We start from the raw sequence: 7,559 nt of genomic DNA on the forward strand, positions 1-7,559 counted from the left end.
TGGTATTTTCTGGATTTTTTGGAATCATACACACCCTGCTATTAATTTTGCCTAGCAGAACGTTTGTTATATTCCATCTGTTGTATAAAGCACAGTGATTATTCAGATATTTCTCTTGATAAGAGTATGCGATTTATTACATTGCGTTAAACTGAACTTCTACTTGCACACATTACCGTTCCTGAACATCTGAACCTGGAGGTATTCCACAAAGCGGGTCTTTTTCATTATAACTTAACTTAATCAAAATGTAAGGATTGTCCAATAGGAATGTCACTTACCTCTCTTCCTATTGGACAATTTCCACGTTTCGCTTAAGTTATCCAACTAACTGCGGAATTCTACTTTGTGCAACACCCCCCTGTTCACAAGTTAACTAAACGTTCTCAGTTGCGCCCAGTGTCTATTTAAATAAATAAACAAACAAATATGTATTTGTTTGTTTGTTTATTGAGCAGGATGAAGCCATATTAAATATTGTTTGGTACACAACTTAATTTAATAATTTAAATGTGCAGATCTATTTTCTTTTGGGGGGGGGGGGGATAGAGACAAATTAAATATTGGGGGGTTGCCTGTCCCCCTTGCTGCTCTCCCCCCCCCCCCATCCCAGTTCCTATGCCCTTGGTTACGCCTGCAGTAAAGAACAAATAACCTGCTCTCTAGTAATTAGCTGGCACCTGTCTTAATGTAACTATGTTCCATATTTCAGTTAGAAGTTGTGGCTATACAGGTATCCGCTGAGTCATACAGCAAACAGCTGGTGTCTTGTACTAAATGGAAAAGGATAATGCTGTATTAAAAGTAGTCTGCAAAACGTGTATAATTTCCTGGTCTCTGCTTCCCAGTAGTACTTAAATAAATAAACAAACCAAAGAAGAAACATGTTTGCCAAAGCCATGTATAGAGACAACTGGACGACACAAAATACAAGAGTAGTTATTGCATATTACAATAATGGTGTGTGAATTGTAAATCACTGAACGGTACAGTGATTACAGAATGCAGTGTTCTGCTAATTGCTGCCTGACAATGTGCATCCCAGGGGCTGAGCGGTTATGGAAATGATAAAATGTTTATCAACTGCATAGAAAACATCATTTGCTTTAGCTAAGTTTTAAAAGGGAGCAGGTGGTTTTGGAAAAACAGCGCTGTGACTTAATTTAGTGTTGAATTTATTTCATTATTTTAGAAATTATTATTTTCAAGCTGTTCAAATTAAACTGCACCATGCATTTAATTGAAGGCCCCACTCAAAATCACACTGAACGGTTTCAAAATGCATGGTGATGTAGTTTGGGTAGAACATTGGACTGAAATGATGATGGTCAACATGTTTGCGCTCTTGCAAATGCGAGGTAAACGGAAGATAGATTAAATGAAGGGCGAGTATTGACAAATATCTGAAAGCATTTGGATCGCAGTTGAAATCAGGACATTACAACCGCTGCCTGTATAGATATTCCTCTAACAATTTAACTATGCAGCCATTATAAACAAACTTAATAAAACAGATTAGATCCTGATTAAAAATCAATTTAATTCTCCTTTGGTTACACTACAATTTATAGTCGTCACTTGTGAAGTTTTTTCGTTTGATGTTTTGAAAACATATTATGTAACATGTACCCCCTAATCACAGTCTAGCCTTAATTCCATCATGAAATACAAAACACATAGTTATGGGAAATATTTAGCTGATTTCACCCAACAGATGAGTCCCAGTGAAATCTAGAGACAAGATGGCTTCGATCATTTCAAGGGCCTTTATACCAAGGTAAAGATGGAGTGTTTTTTTCAGCCCACTGCACCACCCAGCAAGGAACACAGTACGCCAAGGAGGAGAACCTGCTGTTCCCACTTGTTCCGTCTTTCTGCCCCAAACTTGGATTAATTTGGGACATGGGGTGACGTCTTCAACCCTGCATGTTGTGTGCGTCTTTGCCCCAGACTCAGGCAAAGACACAGTCACGCTAAATCGTTCCTTAATCATTTCTAATCTGTGTTTGGTGCTGCTGTGTTCTGTGTATAAAGAGTAATGGTAGTAAATTGGGACGAACTGCAGCTAGCTAATGGAACCTGTCTATTGCTGCACTAATGGAGAACATTAGGCCTGGATATTCAGCTTGTCTATATGGGAACAGGGGCTGATTTCTGCACACGATTCAAGAGAAAGTAAAGCATTTATCAAAAAAAGGGTCCTGCACTCTTTAATCTGGTAGAACTTTGACCGGTGCTTCTGTATGAAGCTTGTACAGATGGCAGTTCACTTCTTCAAATTGTTTTCAGTTTTGCTCGCCAGTGAGGAGGTCATTTTGATAGCTAATATTTGGAACTCAGATTCCTAGAAAGAAGTAACTGAATGTAGCCAGGTAACATGTGGACACAGCCATTGCCAACTTGCCTTGACAAAACGCAAAAGGGAGAGCAGCATGTTTGGGGACTTGACTGAAGACATCTGAGTCATGCTGTTTCCGAGACGGCAGATAAATGCAAGCCATGGCTGCATCATGCTGGTATGACTGGCTAAACCAGGTAGAATGTCCATCATCAGCTGGTATGACTGGCTAAACTGACCTTGTCAATTGGTCAACCAGCTTAGCCAGCAGAGGAGAGTCTCCTTCTGAGAGGGGTTTAAACCCCCAGCCTGTTAGGAAGCTGTTTCTGTCATTCATTATGCGGCTTGTGCGTCGCATTCCCCAAAGGTAAGCCTTTACACGTGACGCCCACTGAAGCAGTAATGTGCAGTTAGAAATGCGACAGAGTCAGACACTCATTGCATTTCACATGTATGATCACGTCCGCCGCGCGGTGATGCATGCTGTCCTGTTCTGCAGAACAGCCCTGCTCGCCGTACGCAATAAAGACGCCCTCCAGCTACACTCAGGGCACAAATAAATAAACCAAAGGTAACAAAGCGGGAGCTGACATTTTCACACATATATCAGCCAGGGTGGGCAAACAAATGTAGCTTTAAAGCCGCACAATGTCCTCCAGCAAGATCGCCCTACTGTCAGCATTATTTACTGCCTGCTGGCTATTGCAGTATGCGTGGACATGCTGGTGTCCCTGGGCTGACAGGTCTCCCAGACCCCCCCCCCACCACCACTGATATGATGTCCCAAGGCAGCGCAACAGGTGGATGGCAGGAAACTTTTTTCCAGAAGGACGTGACCACTTATGTTTTATGACGCCCTTTATGAATCACTTCAAGAGGAGTTTACATGTTGGTCTGCATTGTGCAGTGTCACAAATCTGCGAAGTACGCATTCTGTTTTCTTACATAGCAATGTTTATTTTGAATGTTATGATGCAAATGACCTTTTAGAGAAGCATACACTACACGCTGCTTGCCCACACTGCCTCGGCCCGTGGCAACTCCGCGCGGCATCCGTCCAACTACTCGATCCTCGCCTGTTGCCATGGGATTTTTCCATGTTCTGCAGATTGACCGCAGGGCCAATAATACATTTAAAGTGAATCGATGGGAGATCTTGTGAGCACAAACACCTTCCATTTTAAGGATGTCTGAATAAACAGCAGCCTTAACCCCTAAAACCCAGTCTGCTAAAATGGATAACCATCAGTAAATATGCATACTTAATCTCCTCTGACATTTCACACAGCTGCAAGAAGGCAATCACTCAATTACATGATGATGTCTAACAAATGAGGGTGTTTCCCAGCACCTCCATAGAGGATCTGATTCCAGGGTTGCCACCTGCCCCATATAATATGGGATGCAGCAGTTCTTCCATTAAGGGATGATCCCGTATTATAAGAGAACTCATGCTCTTTGGGTGGCAACCCTAAACTCATGCTCCTTGAGCTTCGAGGTCATGTGATCAGGCAGCCACACCAGGAAACTGGGATGGAAGGTTAAAGCCAGTTCTGCCGTACTGGTAGTGCACCTGACAGAGGTGGATAGTTCTGGTCCATAAAGTAAAAATCCAGACCAAGATTTTGTTTCAACCAACCAGTTAAGTACTCTGTGACTCATGCTGAACCAGATAGACTAAAAAAAAAATCTTGGACTGGATTTTTACTTACTGGACATGAATTATCCACTGGTACCTAAACTGCATCAGTAATATATCCTATTTCGCAAATGAATAATAGGTACGTATTTGATAGACGGCTGTGTGACGGAGTAGATGGACACCATTGGCTTGGGCACCGATGCGAAACAGCATCCAGTCTCGCATGGGAAGAAAGCCCACAAACAAAGTCTGGAAGATTATTTATTGCGAGAAAGAGCGTCACACTCTGTTCATTTTGTCTGAGGGAGGATCTGTCTGCTTCAGGAGGCCAATTAAATCGTCCCAAAAATGCCCTATTCATCACTTGTGAAATTAATTTATCACAGTGAAATCGCAAGATACATTTTTCCCCTCCCGTGAAGGCCAGGGCCAGGAGAGATTAGGAAAACCTTGGCTCTGAAATGCGATCACAGACACATTAATGTACGGCCTGTTCTCCACTCTCGCAATAGCTCACATTCTTCCCGCGATGCCTGATCCATGGCGGCTGGCATTGAACTCGCGCCCACCCCCCCCCACCGCTCCTGATGTTTATCACAGATCTTCTGTACAGATACTCCCTCACCTCTGTAACGAAAACAGCTTTGGTGTACGGCCTACGGCACAACAGAGACCATGATATGGTCACTCTCACCTTTAACTACCGTAGCGACTTCAGCACACAGGTACAGCCTAGAACTGCGGGTGAATTGGGGCAGCAGATGAGAAGGGACACCAGACAGGACAGAACACGTCTGAACACTGATCGTGCTGAGACACAATGGAGTTCTCTCTTCCACCCGCCTGCTGGAAGACTGGGACCGACCCATTAGCAAACAACTGGGGACGGAATGAGCTGCCCAATTCTGATTTGGGTTTGGGCAACCAGCGGGTACAGCTTCGGGTTATATTCAGCTCGGGGCTCTACGTTGCGGAAAGAGCTCTCGCACAGAGAATACCCCACATTTCCCTGTCACAAACGAAGCAAGCAAACAAGCACAAAACAAACAAAAAACTTCTTTTATTAACCAGATTCGGACAGACGGGGGACAGCGATTCACAAAGGCTGCAGCTGGTGTCATAGAGAGGTGCCCCAGACAAGCTATCACTATACAAACCCCTCCCTCCTTCTGGGATCTATTAAAATCTATTAAGAAGTTTAATATGGCAATTAATTGTACTGAAAGAGGATTTTACTATGGGATGGGCCTGTTCCTCATTGTTTCTTTGTTTCCAAACAGCTCCAGTTGAGAGGCCTCGTTTGCGGTGCTTGGATGAGCTTTGAGCTCCATACCCATCTAGAGAGATTAGCTTCCAAAGATGCTGCACGACTCGGTGAACACACAAAAATCAGGGTGGCAAGGGGTAGTTTTCAAAACGTAGGGGTGGACTGGCTGACTACATTTGCAGGTGGAGAAGAACAGGCCATAGCAAACTGAACAGACCGTCACCGGCAGAATGTGCGACAGCTATGCAGACCTACCGTCCCATTCACACACTCCGCAGCCCGACCCTACAGAAGTCAGTCTGCCAGATCCCAGGCTTAAACCACCGGACATGTCGCCATAACGCACGAGTTACAGCAAGCCTCCGCGTTCCGGAGATGTGAGTAATCTTTCTAATCTCCTAGTTTTAAGCAATTACCCGATTTTTGAAAACTCTGCAAATACTCCCTTTATTAACCTTGGCGCTTATAATTGAGAAACAACGCTGATTTAATTGAGTCAAACATGAGATTTTTATGTGTGGATGAAGATTGCGATTTGACATGAAAAATGGATTTAACGCCATAGAATCCAGCACCAGATGAGACGTCTCGGTACCGTCTCCGGATCTCTTAAAGGAACCAGGAGATGGTTAATGCACCCGGAGACATGTCCCTTGCATTCAGGCTTCGCGAGGACAATGGGCATCGCGGAGGAGCTAATGTGGCCCAGGTACCCACATTGTCAGCTCTGCACCGACTCTTGTTCTTTCCCACACACAGCCTGCCTCTTAAGGCCCAGATGTGGTGGAAATTGAAATCTCCCAAATCCAATCCGGAATTGTCCTGAATACAAAGAGGTGCTTTTAAGGCGGGCCGAACGGGGCACTTTCCGCGCCGGGTGAGATGCTGTGGCAGTGAAAATGGAGCGCCCCCAATTTAGCCCCTCTGTTAAACCTCGTTTTTTCCCCTTCAGTCAAAGGCATCATTTTTGGGAGGCGTTTTGAAGGCATACTGTCATACTGGGGAGACCAGGCTCAGATGCAGCATTTATTTTGGCAGCATGCTGATTATATCATAAAAAAAAAAATGTAAACTTCCATCAATAGCTATTTTTTGTTTGGGTAATTAAGCCTGTAAAACTTCCTTGTTAATTACCAGACCTAAAGGTTATCAGTGCATTGCTGACTGATTCTTACATGCAGAACCACATGTAACGCGTGTCGTCCTGTAACGCGTCCCGTTACAACGAAAATACACAGCTCTGCAGACAGAGACCGATTCTCACGCAAAAGCCATCCTGAGTGTGCAACAGAGAGGGGTGAAAAATACTAAGAATGGAACAAATAATGAAACAAAAGGCCACCACGGATGTTCGATTTCCCTAAATAACCACTAAAAGGTACTCAGACGCAAGAATTCGTAATGCAGGTTGTTTAAAGGAAGCTTAACCGTAAATGTGAGTTTAATGGTGACTTTTGTCCCTCATAAAGCTGGAGGGGGTGGGGCTGTCCTAAAACCATCCTCCAGTGCACAGAACACCACTCATGTGCCCAGGGCTGTTTTTCTACTTTGCCCTGCAATAATGAACACACTTAAGGGAGAAGAGCCTACTTACAGGTTGAAAAGGAACAACAGCGCCTCCCAATGGAATCCTTTGAGATAGCACTTGTTTCTCTAATGCAAAATAGAAAACTGTTTCATTGGCAACATTTTTTAAGTGTGTGAAGAGGATCAGGGCCATCAGTCTGGTGGTTGTCCTTGAGAATTCTTTTCATGTGTTTCCCTGTTGGTCTTCATCTATCTGTAGACTGTGATTGCATGAGTTGCTTTGATTATTGTAGTAAGCACAGTTTTAAACCTATTCACTCTACGTGCTCCTGCAAGGAAACCTGCATCGCTTAGCCTGGTACCCCCCCCCCCACCCAAAATAGGAATTATCCCCTTTTCTCTTTGGTTGTGCAGAACCACCCATCGCACTTGTCAGTTTGTTCTCAAGCCATGCCTCATCTCAAGATTTAAATTCTGTTCCCGATGCAATGAAAAAGCATGCGCAGTGGCAGACATGACACCCTGGGGGAAATCTGAGCCAACTGCTCAGATATGCAGTTGTGAAGGCACCCCTTGAACAAAGCCGTCCTGGGCAATTGCCCGTCTTGCCCTTGCCAGGACCCGCCCATGAGCAAACCACTAAACCTTGTCGGGACAGTTTTATTTTACACCGTAAGAAATCCCACATAAATCGGTCTAGTATCTGGACACAGTAACGCCCTGCGTGTGTCCAAACGTGAACTGAATGCCTGCGGAGCTGAACAGGGAAGCCTCTGCTTAGCTTC

Source organism: Paramormyrops kingsleyae, chromosome 14 (assembly GCF_048594095.1).
Source record: "Paramormyrops kingsleyae isolate MSU_618 chromosome 14, PKINGS_0.4, whole genome shotgun sequence".
Taxonomy (NCBI): domain Eukaryota; kingdom Metazoa; phylum Chordata; class Actinopteri; order Osteoglossiformes; family Mormyridae; genus Paramormyrops; species Paramormyrops kingsleyae.